Genomic DNA, 18,174 nt, shown 5'->3' on the forward strand with positions numbered 1-18,174 from the left:
TTCAAGTTTGCCTAGTAATCATACATACTGCACTGCTAGTTTGGATGTTAGACATTAAGATACTTTTGTTAGCAATGTGCTGAAACACTTAAATGTTTTTTGATGGGGGCCTGATTACACAATCTTAAGTATTTGTTTGAATTAAAGCATCCATTATAATCGTTTGGGTAGGTCAGTAAAATACCTTGTGTATAAGTGTGTCTTATAGCAATGAAGCACCCAGACATAGGCTTAAGCTAACAAGTAGCTGTCCTTCACAATGGAGTTGTAATTAGAAGCCTTAGAGAATTTGTTAGTTTCTCTTTTTTCCAGTTTTTAAGCAGCAACTTGCCTATTGGGTTTTCATTCTGAAATGAAGATTTTACTTGGAAAAGTACTACTGTAAAATGGAATTAATGATCATAAATTAATGTTCTCAAGTGTAAATATTCAATTTATAAATACTTAGATAATAGGTTATAAGGACTTTAGAAACACTACAAATTAAAAGTTTACTTGAATAAGCTTTTATAAAATTGTATGAACTCCAAGGGTTTTTTCATTTTTATTGTTCAATCATATTCTCTAGAATATTAGGTTAATGTAGAGTGAATGAACAGGAAATATAAACATATAGCATGAATTTTATAATTATTTTTTAAGAACTTTTCATTTTCTTATTTATTTTCATTTTCTTTCATTATCTTTATATTTACCTGTAATACTGAGTACAAGATAAAGATTTATGTATAATATTTGAATAATAGATTCTTTTGATAAAACGACTAATTCCTTTAAAAAATTCATTATTGCTTTTTTAGGGAAAAAACTGGGTAATGAGGTAGCTGAACAGAATGCCATTAGTTAACTAAATTACTACTCTATTACAGTAAACACAAGTAACATCTTTACAGTGTAAAATATAGTAAATGAAACAATGGAATAACTTTCTTGATAATGTTTTTCAACCAAACTTCACAAGAATGGATAGAATCAACACTATAAATTTTGCGCAGAAAAAAATTTAGTGCATACTAAATTGAAAATAGATGAACAGAAGAGTTGAAGAGTATGAAGAAGTGCTTTTCTTAGAAATTAAAAATGGTAAAGATAATCAGCAAATCAAAATTCCATGTGTTTATCAGTCTTGTGAATAAAGACTCAGTTTCAAAAACATGCATTATTTAATAGCTGTGTGATTTTAGGCAAGTTACTTAATCTTTGTGTGACTCAGTTTATTCTTCTATAAAGTGGGGATAGACTCAGATTTGTTATGAGGATTTGATGAGTTACTATTTCTAAAGCATTTAAATAGTGCTTGGCATGTAGTAAGCAGTGTATAAGTATTTATAAATAAATAAAATAATAATTCATATCTAGAGATAAATTACTTGGCAAACATACTTATCCAAGATGTAGCAAGGGACCAGGATTTTATTGGCATGAGCTTCTGAACACCCAAATCAGTTATTGCTAAATTTATATACTAAAGTTTAGGCATTCACAGCACTGTTATGCAGGAGTTATCTTCCTAAAATACAAATCTAATCCTATTGCTTGCTTAAAAATCCTTTAATCGTATCCATGGGCTTTAGAGTGAAATCCAGATTCTTAAAAACCTGGCTCTTGATTATCTTTTTTTAAATTGAGATAAAATTCATGTAACGTGAAGTTTTATCATTTTAATCATTTTAAAGTGTATAATTCAGTGGTTTTTAGTGTATCCACAATGTTGTGCAACCAGCACCACTATATAATTCCAGAACATTTTCATCATCCCCAAAAGAACACTTTACCAATATCGCAGTCACTCCCCATTCTGCCCCCCCAGCAACCGCTAATCTACTTTTTGTTTGTATGAATTTGCCTATTCTAGACATTTCATATAAAAAAAAGATCAAATAATATGTGGTCTTTTGTGACTGCTTTGTTTCACTTAGCATAATGTTGTTATGGTTCCTTCACATTGTAGCATGTATCAGTAATTCATTCCTTTTTATGGGTGAATAATACTTCATTAAATGGATATACAACATTTTGTTCATCCATTCATCAGTTGATGGGCATTTAGGTGGTGTTAGCTATTATGAACAATGCTGCTATAAACATTCATGTACAAGTTTTTGTGTGTACAGATGTTTTCATTTCTCTTGGATATATACCTAGGAGTGGAATTGCTGCATCATATGGTAACTCTATATTTAACTTTTTGAGGAACTGCCAAACTGCTTTTCACAGTGGCTGCACCATTTTACATTTTCAGCAGCAAAGTATGAGGGTTCTGATTTCTCCACATCCTTGCCAACATTTGTATTATTTGTTTTTTTGATTGTAGACATCCTAGTGGGTATGAAGTGGTCTCTTGTGGTTTTGATTTACATTTCCCTAATGACTAGTGATGTTGAGCATCTTTTCATGTGTTTGTTGGCCAGTAGGATATATTCTTTGGAGAAATGTCTATTCAAGGCTTTTGCCCATTTTTAATTTGGATTACTTGTCTTTTTATTGTTGAATTGTGGGAGTTCTTTATATATTCTATATACAAGTCCTTTATCAGATATATGATATGTAGAAATTTTCTCCCATCCTGTGGGTTGTCTTTTCACTTTCTTGCTAGTGTCTTTTGATGCACAGATGTTTTAAATTTTGTTGAAGTCCACTTTATCTGTTTTTGTTGTTGTCGCTCATACTTTGTGTCATATTTAAGAAACTGTTGACTAATCCAAGGTCATGAAAATTTACACTTATATTTTCTTCTAAAAGTTTTTTTTTTTTTTGAGGGAGATTAGCTCTGAGCTAACTACTGCCAATCCTCCTCTTTTTGCTGAGGAAGACTGGCCCTGTGCTAACATCTGTTCCCATCTTCCTCCACTTTATACATGGGATGCCTACCACAGCATAGCTTGCTGAGCGGTGTCGTGTTCACACCCGGGTTCCGAACTGGTGAACCCCGGGCCACCAAAGCGAAATGTGTGAACCTAACCGCTGTGCCACCAGGCTGGCCCCTTGATTACAGTAGCTTTGAAATAAGTTTTGAAATTGGGAAGGGTGAGTCTTCCAACTTTGTTCTTCTTTTAATAAGATGTTTTTGCTGTTCAGACTCCTTAGATTTTCCATTTGAGCTTTAGGATCAGCTTCTCAATTTCTGCAAAAAAGTGAGCTGTGATTTTAATAGAGATTGCATTGAATCTGTAGGTCAGTTTGAGGAGTGTTGCCATCTTAATAATATTAAGTCTTCCTGTCTGTGAACATCAGATGTCTTTCATTTTATTTAGGTTGTCTTTAATTTCTTTGACAATGTTTTGTGGTTTTCAAAGTATAAGTTTTACACTTCTTTTTAATCGTTTTTTAAAGTATTTTTTTAATTGTTTTTAAGGGTTAATAAAATTTTGGAAATAATTTGAGGAAAGTTCTTTCTAATCTTGGGACTGCTTTAGTCTTTTTTTTTTTTTTTTTTTGAGGAAGATTAGCCCTGAGCTAACATCTGCTGCCAATCCTCCTCTTTTTGCTGAGGAAGACTGGCCCTGAGCTAACATCCGTGCCCATCTTCCTCTACTTTATGCGTAGGACGCCTACCACAGCATGACTTGCCAAGTGTGTAGGTCTGCACTCAGCATCTGAACTGGTAAACCCTGGGCCACCGAAGCGGAATGTGCGAACTTAACCACTGCACCACCAGGCTTGCCCCCCAACAGGAGGGTTTTTTTCCTCTATTTGGGAGGATTATGTTTTGGGAGGTAGGTCTTAGTAAAGAAGGTTTTTCAAAAGTCTTTGCCCCACAGAACAGAATAACCAGTTAATATGAAGTGATTGTAGTACTGGAAATAGACCTTTTTACACATCAGCCGTACATAACCTAGCTTTCTGAACTCTTTTGCTTACCGTACTTTCCCTGAAACTTTAGTTGAGTAAAGTGTTGGGTGAGTAAAGTGAGGATCATTCCTGTCAACCCCCCAACTCTACCAACAGCTATTAAATGAATCTTGTAATTTTTAACTGTCATATTCCAGGAGCAAACTTCACTTTAAAAATATAAGTCACTGCAAAGTAGGACTTACCAATATTCTTCATAGATAGATTTTAAAGAAAATGTATGTCTTTTCACATGCAGAAACTGCATAGAAACTTTTTTAGCCTTTAATTTCTACAGGGTCCTAGAAGCAATGTAGCATCTAAAACACTTATTTGGGACTATCATACTTGTATTATTGGATTCATTGGTATAATACCACTACTTTTAGAATGACTGTGTTAAGAATACTTCTTAAACATTATTTTTTCCAGCTAGGAATTAGTCTTTGAATTATGAGATTTTTTTGTTTGTTTTTGATCATTTTACTCCTATGATTGACGTTCTATTTTTCTTCTAATTAAAAAAAATTTTTATTAAGATATAATTGACATATAACATTTTATTAGTTTTAGGTGTGTAGCATACTGATTTGATATGTGTATGTACTGGGAATGATTACCACAATAAGTTTAGTTAACGTCCATCACCGTACATAGTTCAATTTCTTCTCTTGCAATGAGAACTTTTAACATTTCCTCTCTTAGTAACTTGCAAATATACAATATTGTATTGTTAACTATAGTCACCATGCTGTACATTACATCCCAGAACTTATTTATCTTATAACAGGAAGTTTGTACCTTTGACAACCTTCACACATTTTGCCCCACTCCCTACCCCCTCCCTGCCTCTGGCAACCACTAATTTGTATCTATGAGTTCTTTTTTTTTTAGATTCAACATGTAAGTGAGATCAATACAGTTTTGTCTTTCTTCATCTGACTTACTTCATTTAGGATAATGCCCTCAAGGTCCATTCATATTATCACAAATGACAGAATTTCTTTCTTTTTTATGACTGAAAATATTCCATTGTGTATATAAATACATATATATATATATTTTTTTTCTTTATCCATTCATCTGTTGATGGACATTTAGGTTGTTCCATATCTTGACCGTTGTAAGTAATGCTGCAGTGAATATGGTACAGATATCTTTTCAAGATAGTGATTTTGTTTCTTCGGATAAGTACCCAGAAGTGGAATTACTGGATCATGTGGTAGTTCTATTTTTAATTTTTTGGGGAACTGCCATATTGTTTTCCCTAGTGACTGCACCTGGTTGACATTCTTGGGGACAGGAATTTATTCTATTTAAATAAAAAGGTGTCAGTTAAAAGAGAAATATTTAGGTGATTGGCTGTAAACAAACATAATATGAATAGAGTCTGACTACTTTATTTTATTGATTAGGACAACTATTTCACTATATTTACTTTTTTTTTTTAAGATTTTATTTTTCCTTTTTTCTCCCCAAAGCCCCCTGGTACATAGTTGCATATTTTTAGTTGTGAGTCCTTCTAGTTGTGGCATGTGGGATGCTGCCTCAGCATGTCTTGATGAGCAGTGCCATGTCCGCGCCCAGGATCCGAACTGGCGAAACCCTAGGCCTCCTAAGTGGAGCATGCGAACTCAACCACTCGGCCATGGGGCCGGCCCCCTCTATATTTACTTTAATAGCAGCAAAATACTGCTTGTGCTGTTAAACATATTTGTTTAATGTATTTGTTTGAACATATTGGCTTTTTAGTATCTTTTTCGTAAATATTGCTAAACATAAATGTTTTAATATGAAAGCACTGATGCAGTAAAAATACAAAATATCAATAAGCACGTGAAACGATTTGCAGCATCATAAGTCATTAGGGAAATGCAAATCAAAACCACAGTGAGACACCACTTCACATGCACTAGCATGGCTATATTCAAAAAGACAGATAATAGCAGGTGTTGGCAAGGATGTAGAGAAATCACCTTATGTACTGCTGATGGGAATGTAAAACTGTGTAGCCACTTTGGAAAATAATCTGCTAGTTCCTCAAAAAGTTTAACATAGAGTTTACCACATCACCCAGCAATCTCTCTTCTAGATATATACCCAAAAGAAATGAAAACATCTGTACACACAAAAATTTGTACATGAATGTTTATGGCAGCATTGTTCATAATAGTCAAAATATGGAAACAACCGAAACGTCCATCAACTGATGCGTGGATGGATAAACAAAATGTGGTACATCCATTTAATGGAGTATTATTCAGCCATAAAAAGGAATGAGTTACTGGTACTTGCTACAACATAGATGAACCTTGAAAACATGCTAAGTGAAAGAACCCCATCACAAAAGACCACATATTGTATGATTCCATTTATATGAGATGTACAGAATAGGTGAATATATAGAGGCAGAAAGTAGGTTAATGAGTCCCAGGGGTGGCATGGGAGTTGGCGTAGGGAGAGTATAGTTAAAGAGTTTGGAGTTTCTTTTGGGGGTGATAAAATTATTCTAAGATTTATTGTGGTGATGGTTGCACAACTCTCTCTATATACTAAAAAGCCAAGTATCCATCAACAGATCAATAGATAATAAAACGTACTATGTACATACAATGGGATATTAGTCACCCTTATAAAGGAATGAAATTCTGATACATCTTACAACATGGATGAACCTTGAAACATATGCTAAGTGAAATAAGCCAGATACAAAAGAACAAATATTGTATGATTCCATGAGGTATCTAGAATAAAGGCAGAAATTAGAATGGTAGTCACCAGGGACTGTGGGGAGAGGGGAGAGGAGAGTTATTGTTTAATGAGTACAGAGTTATGTTTGAGGTGATGAAAAAGTTCTGGAAATGAATGGTGATGATGGTTGCACAACATTGTGAATGAGCTTAATGCAGTTGAATTGTACACTTAAAAAAATGGATACGATGGTAAATTTTATGTTGTGTATATTTTACTACAAAAAAAATATGCTAAAAACCCCCCAAAAAGTAATTTAAAGAGTCTGAGATATACTAACTTTTTTTGTAAAGTTAACGAGACAATGTTAATTGTGTGGTGGCACGTGGCAAGGAGATTATTTTGATTTTCCTATTTAACAGAGTATATTTTAGTTGTCTAAATTATTTATGGTTTTCTTCCTTCTGTTTTCATAAAGTGTGAATTTCTCTTGCTTTCTATATGGGTCCCAAACTCTTTTGCTTTTAATGTAAATGGGATGACCTAGGCACCACTGAGTGTGCTACATCTTGGATAATCAGAAACAAAGTTCTGGGCCAGCCCAGTGTTGTAGTGTTTAAGTTTGCATGCTCTGCTTCAGCGGCCCAGGGTTCAAAGGTTTGGATCCTGAGCACGGACCTACACACTGCTCATCAAGCCATGCTGTGGCAGCAACCCACATACAAAAAATAGAGGAAGATTGGCACAGATGTTAGCTCTGGGCCAATCATCCTCACCAAAAAGAAAAAAAAGTTTTTGATGAGCCAGACTAGACTACCGATGACTGTGAAAAAGTCATGAAGTAGACACATTAACTTTGTTTAGATTGGAAAGTTTTTTGACTAGTATTGGCATGCATGGTTGATTCATTTTGTTGATTTCTGTAAAGCAAATGTTTATATTCAATAGTAGGAAGAGGATTATAGTTTTCTGATAAATGTCACAGAATTGTGGCAGTGAACCAGGAAGAAGAAAAGCTGCATTAGTGAAGTGAGACACACTTCTGTAGCTGTGGAGCCTATAAACCCTACTAAGTCTCCAAAAGGTATTCTCTTTGTATTCTTTTTATTATTATTATTTTTTTTGAGGAAGGTTAGCCCTGAGCTAACATCTGCTGCCAATCCTCCTCTTTTTACTGAGGAAGACTGGCCCTGAGCTAACATCCGTGCCCATCTTCCTCTACTTTCTATGTGGGATGCCTGCCACAGCATGGCTTGCCAAGCAGTGCCATGTCCACACCTGGGATCCGAACCGGTGAACCCCAGGCCGCCAAAGCAGAACATGCGAACTTAACTGCTGTGCCACCGGGCTTGCCCACTGTATTTCTGTTATTAATTAGACACTAGTAGAGGTTAATGAGGACCTTGGAAAACTGCTAGATTAGTTGTATTCATCAGGGGTCTTGGGTAAGAGGCATTGTTGTGTAGTTTAGTATTTGTTTTATGTGAACATTAAAGTGTTATTTATTTTTGTTTAATTTGATTTATTACAGTTCTGAACTACTAAAATACTTTCTATTTAAAAGGATCTTTTCTTAGATTATTGCCACAGCTCGTTTTAAATTTATTTGAGAATAAATGAGAGAATATGAACATGATTCAATTTTGTAAAGTTAAATTAATCGTAACCAGTACTTGTATGTTTACTGGTAGATGCATATTAATCTGTACACAAGTAGATTTTATGAATACATACTATTTTAGGTATAAATTAATCACTTTGGTAATTTACAATAATTTTTGTAAAACGACTTGTGCTTTTACTGAGTAATAATTTCCTGATGGATACCTTGACTGGCCTGTAAGCTTAATATTTCTCTTAGTTATAGAAACTAACTTACTCCTAAGAATACTTATGATTAGATTTGTAATCAGGGTTCCTATACTCCTTTGGTGGAATTATAGTGGACTGCTTGAGGTAGCAAAGCTTCAGAAGGGGCATGGTGGCTAATTCTAAAAATAGAAAGGTAACCTAGAGCTGAAAGATAGATACTGAGTAATTGTGCTCTCACCATACCTATTATTTGTGTGTAAGCCAAAAAGTGCATTTTTCCTTAAATTTAGATATGTTTTGTTCTCTTATACACCTATATTAGGAAATATTTCTTCAACTTGCTAGGCATTTTCAGAAATGTCAGCTGTCAACCAGCATAGAAGCAAATTATGGAATCTCCCAAATCAAATAGATTTAGAAGTGAAATGTAGCAGTCCTTTATTGTATGAGCAAAATGAAATAGAAAAAGCGAACTATGAGAAGTAAGCTGTTTTGGAAAAATCATTTTAGGTTGGACCCTTTAATATTGCCCGGAAGAGAGAACTATCCATTTGGAAATGCCAAATTAGGGGGAAACTGGTGGAGGAAATGTTCTAGGCCTTCTTCCATTAAGAACTATTTGAATATTCACCATTATGTGTCCAGTTCTGGAACAAAGACCAGAGCATTACCTGGAGGATCCTTCTCGGTATGTTGGATCTCTTCTTTTTCTACTTCCTTTTTAGTAGAGCATTGTCCATCTACTTGTCCATTAATTGCATATTGCAGAGATAATGGATTGTAGTAAACATAGCTCTTCATAAAAGGACTGGATGGTGTGTCCTGTGCAAAAAGTTCCATTTTAGCAATCCAAATGTGGATGTCTTCTACTGGGATGGATAAGCATGTCCACATTTGGACTGCTGAAGTCCTTAAATGTAGATAAAACTTCAACTCAGAAATTCAAAGGTTAGAATTTGGTTAAAAAAAATATTTTTAACAGGAATAGACAGTAAAAAGCAATATCCCTAATTTTGGTATTTAACTAAGATTGGCTAGAAACTTCAGATTGCAGAGTCTCTACCTCAGTATGATTCAGATCACTCCTTTGAGTCCTCAGGGTAAGGCTTTTGAATTCCAAACTTGGGAATTAAAAGAGAAATCTCATTTTATTTATTTGTTTCTTTATATATTTAGATCAGTAGCAGAAAGTTATTTTCCTTGATACTTTGCTATTTTGTTTTCCAGTATCCTTTCTCTGTAAATTTTGTCTTCCATCATAGGTAATTCTTTGATACCCCAGGTGTCTAAAGAACTCCTTACTTTGGCATTTGTAGGTCTTAGTACAGATTTTAATAAGTGCTAAGTACCAAGTGACTAAATATGAGTATTCTGAATGAACTAATAAATGGACAAATCTTGTTTTAGGCAGTTAGGCTATGGTATACAACAGACTGGTTTCCTAATAATTTTATGTTTGAGTATGTATTTTAAAATGGCTTCCTTTGGGCCAAGGGTAAAAAGACATTGAGTCTTTCATTGCCTCACAGATGAGTTTTTTTCTAGCAACTTAGGTAATTACTCTCTATAGCCTGGCTCAATTTCTCCATTAAAATAAGGATCACAGAGAAGTTATGTTGTAGGACTTCTTCACTTTACAGGAAATCCAATTCCGAAGTCTAATGCCCAACTACAAATAATAGCCCACTTCGTGGAGCCAGTGTTCTTGTTCAACAGCAATGTTCTTGTGCTCTGGCCGTATAGAATTTTAAAACATTAAAGCAATTTGAAAAAACTTCTTATCTGTTTGCCATATTCTTTCCCATGATAATACATTAATAACATGGAGAAGGCAGTGTGTATAATGTAGTTATAGATGTGGGTCTTGGAGCAAGACTGCCTGGGTTCCTAGTTCTGGTTATATTGTTCACTTGCTGTATGACAGCTTGGACAAGTTAATTGACATCCCTGTGCCTCAGTTTCCTCATCTTTAAAATGTTGTTGATAATAGAACTTACATCATAGGGTTGTGAGAATTAAATGATTTAATAATATGGGTAGGTACTTAGAATGGTGCCTACCATAGGCTACATGAGTTGCTATTACTATTATTAGAATATAGTTCCTAAATATTTTTTTCGAAAGGGATAAAAAACATACTTTTATTCTAAGATCATTATTGCCGAAGAAAAAGTGGAAAACATCACATTAAAAAAAATTTTTTGTTGAGATTATGATAGTTTACAAACTTGTGAAATTTCAGTTGTACATTATTGTTTGTCAGTCGTGTTGTAGGTGCACCACTTCATGCTTTGTGCCCACCTTCCACCCCCTCATTCCCCTGGTAGCCACTAATCAAAACGTCACATTTTAAATAAAGCAGAAAAAACATCAGTATTGGTCTTTTTGGCATTCTGTGTTTGTGGCCATTTTCCTTTGGGTGGTTTCTTGATTTATCTGGTTGTCGGAATAATAACAGTGCCAAAGGTTCTTTGGATTTGAAAACAAGAATTTGTGCCAGTGCAAGAGCAGCTAATGCTGCCAACCATCTCCCCTGTCTAGAGTGTCTGGTTTTTAAGGCTCAGTTTTCTTATTCTGGATGAATAAGATGAAGGGGAAAAGCTTTAGATTGTTGGTTTCAGGCTGGCTACCATGGAAAAAGTACTTCCTGTTGTATCTTATTTGCAATTCAGAGGTACCTATGTGGTAGGAGGAAAAAGTACAGAGTTTGTAATCAGGAAATATTTATTTAAATATCAGGTTTATGTTTTGCTAGTCATATTCTTTTTATCCTTTGTACTCATTATCTAACAGGGTTATTATGAAGTTTATCTGAAATAATGCTTCTTATTATGCTAGTGTTTTTAAACATTTGAATGTGAATCTACAATTTGTTCTGAGTATTTTGAGAAAAATTTGAATATATATATTTGAAAGAAAGAATGTTAGTTTTTCAGGATAAGCCATTCTTTTTAAAGGTGATTAAGATATTTTCAATAGAAAATTTTCAAAAATTGAAAGCTTAATTCTTTCAGATTATATAAAATTATACTTTTTATGCTTATTACAAAAACAAAGTTAGGCCATTGTGAAAAATATAAAGCATATAAAGTAGAAGGGGAAAATAATATGTAATTCTACCACACAGAGATAACCACTGTTTGCATTTTGACATGCAATATGTCATTCTGTGCTTTTCTGTGCATATATAGACATTTTATATTTATTTTTTCTAAAATAGGATCATATTGTGAATTTTGTAACTTGCTTTTTTCTCTTAGTATATATTGATATACTGAGTTATCACTCTAGATTAATAGATGAAGCATAATTTAGCTTTATTTTTTATTGTAAAAACTTCAAACAATATAAAAAATATAAAGAATAAAGGAGGGGCCGGCCTGGTGGCTCAGCAGTTAAGTGCGCACGTTCCGCTTCCACAGCCTGGGGTTCGCTGGTTCGGATCCTGGGTGCAGACATGGCACCACTTGGCAAGCCATGCTGTAGTAGGTGTCCCACATATAAAGTAGAGGAAGATGGGCACGGATGTTAGCTCAGGGCCAGTCTTCCTCAGCAAAAAGAGGAGGATTGGCAGCAGATGTTAGCTCAGGGCTAATCTTCCTCAGAAAAAGAAAAAAGACTAAGGGAAAAATCACCCAAAAAACTACTGGGAAAAAAGCAAATACACATTTTAAAGGATTTTAATACCTGTTGCCTTGTTGCCTCCAAAAAGGTTTCACCAACTTATATCCATTAGCAGTACCAATTTCCAACACCAAGTCTAATCTTTAAAAAATTTTTACAATTTCATATGCTATGCTATTTTATTCTTTTAATTAGATGTTAAAATCTAATATTTTTTCATGTATATTGGCCACTTGTCTATCTTTTTGAATCATTTATTCTTATCCTTTGCTAAATTTCCTGTTGGAGTGTTCATTTTCCTTCTAATTGATTTAAAAGTTCCCTAAAAAGTAAAATCATAATTATTTTCTTGTGGATGATATGTGTTCTTGGTTGTCATTGTCAAACATTATTATATATCTATAAGTTTAGTAGGACATTAATACTTATAAAATTGACAGTTTTGTCGTGTTTTAATCATCCTCTCAATTTATCCTTCTTAAAAATGCATTCTAGCTAACAAGATGAAAATGTTTAATAATAATAATATGTTGATACTTTATTGTATAACTAAGGTCTGTAGATATTATAGCTTTTAAAGGCAGATAATACCATTGATCAATATATTGTAAAATCTGAAGGTCTTCAGCTATTGAAATATTAAAGTTTCAATTATTTGGAATTTTTGAAATTCTATGCTTCTATCTTTTTTAAGGTATACATCATTGATATAAATAAATTTTCTTGTGGTTGTCAATAATTTCCTAAATTGTGATAGATTACCTCTTTGTTACCCTCAGTGTTAGGTGCTTGCTGTTTCTGAGAGATACTGAGGCGCTTGTGGTAAAATATTAAGCATCTCCTCAACAGTGTATCATAATTTCAGTGTAGAATGTGATGAATTTTAGTGTAAACCCTCAAGCTTAAGTAATTGTGTTAATCTAAGTATACTATTCAGTTGTAGATTTCTTTAAAATGTTCTTTTCCGTTAGTCTCTGAAATTTTTCAACAGAGTAATTTACTTTTGGAATGTAGTAGTGTTTATGCTTGGGAGTTTGCAGCTGAGCAGAGAGGCATGGATATAAGAATGGATTCACATCCATTTCCTGCCTGGGTAATTTAGGAATGTAATCCATGCCAGGTTTAAATACACATTTTTTTTCTAGTTATATTAATGCCCAAAATGAATAAACTAGTTTTAGGTTTCCAGTGTGTTTTGAATATTTTAGATATGTACATACTCTTACTAAAGGTGAATAAATTAATTAAACAACAAAATCTTAGAATTTTATTGTAACTAGTCAAGTTAAAAAAAAGTGGCTTTTACTGAGTTGCTATCTCTATCTTTCTATAAGATGTTATCGTGAAGTATCTAAGAAGGAAACTGGAATGGCGTTTGCCATTGGAATAACTTTAATTCACCTCTAGTATTGCAGCACAGTTACATTTTTAACAAAGTAATTTTGAGAAAACAGATAAAAAGAGTGTGATCCTAAAACCGGTGGGTATGTAGAATAGGATGAGGAAAAGGAAGCAAAGTAAAGGAAGAAAATGGTAAATTGAATTTTTGAGTTTATTATTATAAGGTTATTAATTATTAATAGGTTCAGGAAAACCTACTACTTGTTTGTTGAAACTGCCAAGAGGTGGAATTGGAACTATTCTGCTTTTAGTACATCTTCCAAATTTCATTTCGTTTTGAGAAAAGTTCCTTTTAACTTTAATGGACTGACTTAACATGTTATAAGAAACCACAGGTAGGAATTTTTATATTATGAGAGAGTGGGCAAGTAGATGGCTTACATTAGTGTTGTAGTATACTTTGCACACAACTTCGTAGAGTACTTTGATATACATTATTTCATTTAATCTTTTTGACACCTGGGAGGTATAGTTGTCATTCTCGTCATCAGAAGGATAAAACCAAACCCCAAGTGATTAAGAGACTTGCTCAAGTTGACATTGTTAATCAGTAAAAGAGCTAGGTTCAAAAAAAGGAAAACGTATTCTAACTTCTGATCCATTCCTTTTTTCTGTAACTGCAGCCAAGATAATTTACTAATGGATGGTAGATATAATGGTAAAAGACAAAAATGTAATTCCTACCCTGACTGAGCTTACCTTCTAGTTGGGGAGACTAGTAAATAATCAGTTAAAAATAGTATGCTCACAGCAAAGAAAACCATCAACAAAACAAAAAGACAGCCCACCAACTGGGAGAAAATATTTGCAAATCATATATCTAACTAGGGGTTAATTTCCAAAATGTATATATATAACTCATACCACTCAACGACAAAAAAATGGACAACCTGATCAAAAAATGGGCAGAGAGGGCCAGCCCGGTGACATAGTGGTTAAGTTTGCACACTCGGCTTCAGCGGCCTGAGGTTCGTGGGTTCAGATCCCAGGCACGGACCTATACACCTCTCATCAAGCCATGCTGTGGCAGCATCCCACATACAAAATAGAGGAAGATTGGCAACAGATGTTAGCTCAGGACCAATCTTCCTCACCAAAAAAAAAAAAAAAGGATATGAATAAGACACTTTTCCGCAGAAGATGTACAGATGGCCAACAGGCACATGAAAAGATGTTCAACATCACTAATTATTAGGGAAATGAAAACTACAATGAGATATCACCTCACGCCCATCAGAATGGCTATAATTAATAAGACAAGAAATAACAAGTGTTGGAGAGGATGTGGAGAAAAGGGAACCTTCCTACACTGCTGGTGGGAATGCAAACTAGTACAGCCACTATGAAAAACAGTATGGAGATTTCTCAAAAATTCAAAAATAGAAATACCATATGATCCAGCTATCCCACTACTGGGTATTTATCCAAAGAACATGAAATCGACAATTCAAAGACATTTGTACATCCCTGTGTTCATCACAGCATTATCCACAATAGCCAAGACGTGGAAGCAACCCAAGTGCCCATCAATGGATGTGAATAAAGAAGATGTGGTGTATGTGTGTGTGTATATATATATATATATTTATATATATATATATGCATATGGTAGAATACTACTCAGGCATAAAAAAAGACAAAATCGTGCCATTTGTAACAACATGAATGGACCTTGAGGATATTATGCTAAGCAAAATAAGTCAGACAGAGAAAGACAAATACTATATGATTTCACTCACATCTGGAAGATACACAAATACATGGATAAGGAGAACAGCTTAGTGGTTACCAGAGGAGAAGGTGGTGGGGAGAGGGTGAAAAGGATAAAGGGGCATGTATGTATGGTGATGGATAAAAACTAGACTATTGGTGGTGAACACGATGCAATCTATACAGAAATACATATGATATATAATTATATAATCTATAATACATATATTACATATATAATATTGTACACCTGAAATTACACAATGTTATAAACCAATATGACTTCAATAAAAAAAAGTAGTATGCTAAGTGCTCTGAAAAGGAAAGTACAGATTGATGAGGTGGGACATGGGAGGATGCCAATGTGCCAGGGAATCAAGGAGGGCTTTTGAATCCAAACTAGTCCTGAAATCATAAAAATTAGTCAAGTAAAGGTGAAGGGGCGGTGTTCGAGGAAGAATGTTCCAGGCAGAAGGGAGAATATCATGTTGGAAGATTTGGAGGTGAGCAAGAGTTTAATATGTTAGAGAATTGAAAAAAATTCGGTATGGCTAGGTCATAGAGCTAGGGATTGGGGAAGGGTAGAGTAAGAGAAGGAAAAGTTATAGCTGTGAAAGATGTGGTAAACCAAGGCAGGGTATGATAAGAGCCTGAATTAATAGCAGCAGGGATGGAGAGAAGTGGACCACAAGTATCACAAAAAGCTGAATAAAGGTGATAGAAATATTATAGTCAACAAAAGATATTTTATGCAGTTATTACATATGTTTTCTTTGTACAGTAAAGGGCACAGGATCCTAATAGTTGAAAACAGATAACTCTGTACTATTCACCGTGATGAACCCTGGAGGTCAGCTTTGGCTATTAGATTCTTTTGCTACCATTTATAGCCTGGCTTCCCTATTCTGATATGTCTAGGTTAATCTTCCTCCAAGGTATTCTAAAGTAGGTCTTGGGTCTAAGGTTAATAAAGGATAAATAACTAAGTGAGGCTTACTCTTGCTTGACTTTATAACCTCTGTTGTCTAGAGAAGAAGATGTTACGGAAAAGCCAGGGAGAAAGGGATGGAGGGGTGGGAATTATCATTTGTTGCTATAATGGTCTTTAGTTATTAATTTAATTTTTAAGCATAAATTTAAGTCAATACACTGAATATTAAGATATTTGGGAAGGTAGCCATTTATTCAGTGTATTTTGTGCCCAGTGCTTGAATGATGTAAAGAGGCTAACCATTGTTAATAAAACAGACAGACATAATTTCAACATAGTTTGGTAAGTGCTACTTTAAAGTAATTGTTTCGTGCTGAAAATAAGGTAAAAGAAAATAATGAGTTCAGTTTTGGATATGTTGAAATTAAGATGCTTGTGGGATATTGAGTACCTACTATGCAACAAGCACTAATCTAGATGCTAGGGATACAGAAGTAAAGAAAACAAAGTCCCTGCCCTCACCAGTTTGTATTCTGGTGGTTGGAAACAGACAATAAACAAATAATTATCAAATGTCAGAGCGCAAGAACAGACAAATCCATAGAGATAGAAAGTAAATTAGTTGCCAGGGACTGAGGGGATGAGGGAGTACGGAATGACTGTGAATAGGTGTGGGGTTTCTTTTGGGGTTATGAAAATGTTCTGGAATTAGGTAGTGGTGATAACTGCAAAACTTTATGAATATACTCAAACCAGTGAAATTTTACAGTTTAAAAGGGTGACTTTATGTTATACGAATTATATCTCAATAAAAAAATATCAGGGAGTGAAAAAAACAAAGTGGGGTTAGGAAGGATAAGAAAGTGATGGGGACACTATTTTATATATGGTGGTTAGAGTGCCTCAAAGAAGTGGTGCCTCATTTGTATAGAGACCTGAAGGAAGTGAAGGAGTAAGCTATAGGGATATCTAGGGAAAGAATTTTCCAGATGGAGGAATGCAGAGTATAGAGGATTTGAGATTGGGAACGTGCTTGGAATGTTCAGGAAACAGTCATGAGGCCAGTGTGGCTGGAACATACTGAGTAAGGAGGAAAGTTGTAGGAGGTAAAGTGAAAGAGGTGTTGGGTGGTTAGATCACGTAAGGACTTTGGCTTTACTCTGAGATGGGAGCTGAGGAGTGATATCTGAATTAGGTTTTAAATGGATTATTCAGTCTACAGTGTAGATAATAAACTGTAGGAATGAAATAGTAGTAAATCAGTTAGGAGGCAATTGCGTTAATCCAGGTGAGACAATTAGACCAGATGGTAGTAGTGGAAGTAACAAGAAGTGACGGAATTCTGGATATATTTTGAAGGAAGAACAGACAGGATTTGCTTATGGATTGGATGTGGAGTGTAAGAGGAAAAGATGAGTGAAAGGTGATACCAAAATTTTTGAACTGAGCAACTGGAAGAGTGGAGTTCTCATTTAATGAGATGGCAAAGACTCTGGTGGGTGGGTAGGTGGAGGGATGTAAATCAAGAGATTGGTTTTGGGCATGTTAAGGATGAAATATCTATATAAGTATCCAAATGGAGATGTTGAGTAGATATTTATATCTCTGATTGGAACTAGAGGCAAACATTGATAGTCATAAACTTATAGATATCATTAGAGTTATGGTTGAAGTTGAAATTAACAATTAGGAGAGAAGAATGAGAAAGAAGGCGGCTGAGGGGGAAAAAACAAAAAACCAAAATATTTAAGGGCATGAAAAAAGGAGTAGACCAAAGAGGAGAGATGAGGGAAGAAAAGAAACAGAACAGTGGAGAGAGGAGTTTCCAGAAAGCAGGAGTAGTCAGTAGTGTCAGAAGTTGCAAATAAGTCAATTGGGATTTTATTGGTAACAGAGAAATTTTGATGGAGTAGTGGGAACACATGCCAAGTAGTAGATGACTGAGTAATAAATGTGAGTAAAGAAAGTGGAGGAGGCTAGCAAAGACAACTTCTGTTGTACTAAGTCTGGTTGTGAAGGGAATGGAAAGTGGAAGCTGGAAAGAGATACAATAGGAATAGGAATCTTGTGGAGTGAGGAAGTGGAAGATAAAGGACAGGAGATAATAAAAGAAAGTATTGGAGGGGAAAGGATAGAAAGGGGTTCTAGTACATAGGGTTGCTTCTTCTCTTGAG

General features: G+C 34.6%; 1 protein-coding gene across 15 annotated transcripts in view; it reads left to right on the plus strand.

Moving 5' to 3' along the window:
• The window catches only part of NFAT5 (nuclear factor of activated T cells 5), a 123,282-nt gene that overhangs the window by 9,759 nt on the left and 95,349 nt on the right, over positions 1-18,174 (plus strand). The gene's annotated exons all lie outside the window — the stretch shown is intronic.

The sequence above is a fragment of the Equus caballus genome, chromosome 3 (assembly GCF_041296265.1).
Source record: "Equus caballus isolate H_3958 breed thoroughbred chromosome 3, TB-T2T, whole genome shotgun sequence".
In the NCBI taxonomy this organism is placed as follows: Eukaryota; Metazoa; Chordata; class Mammalia; order Perissodactyla; family Equidae; genus Equus; species Equus caballus.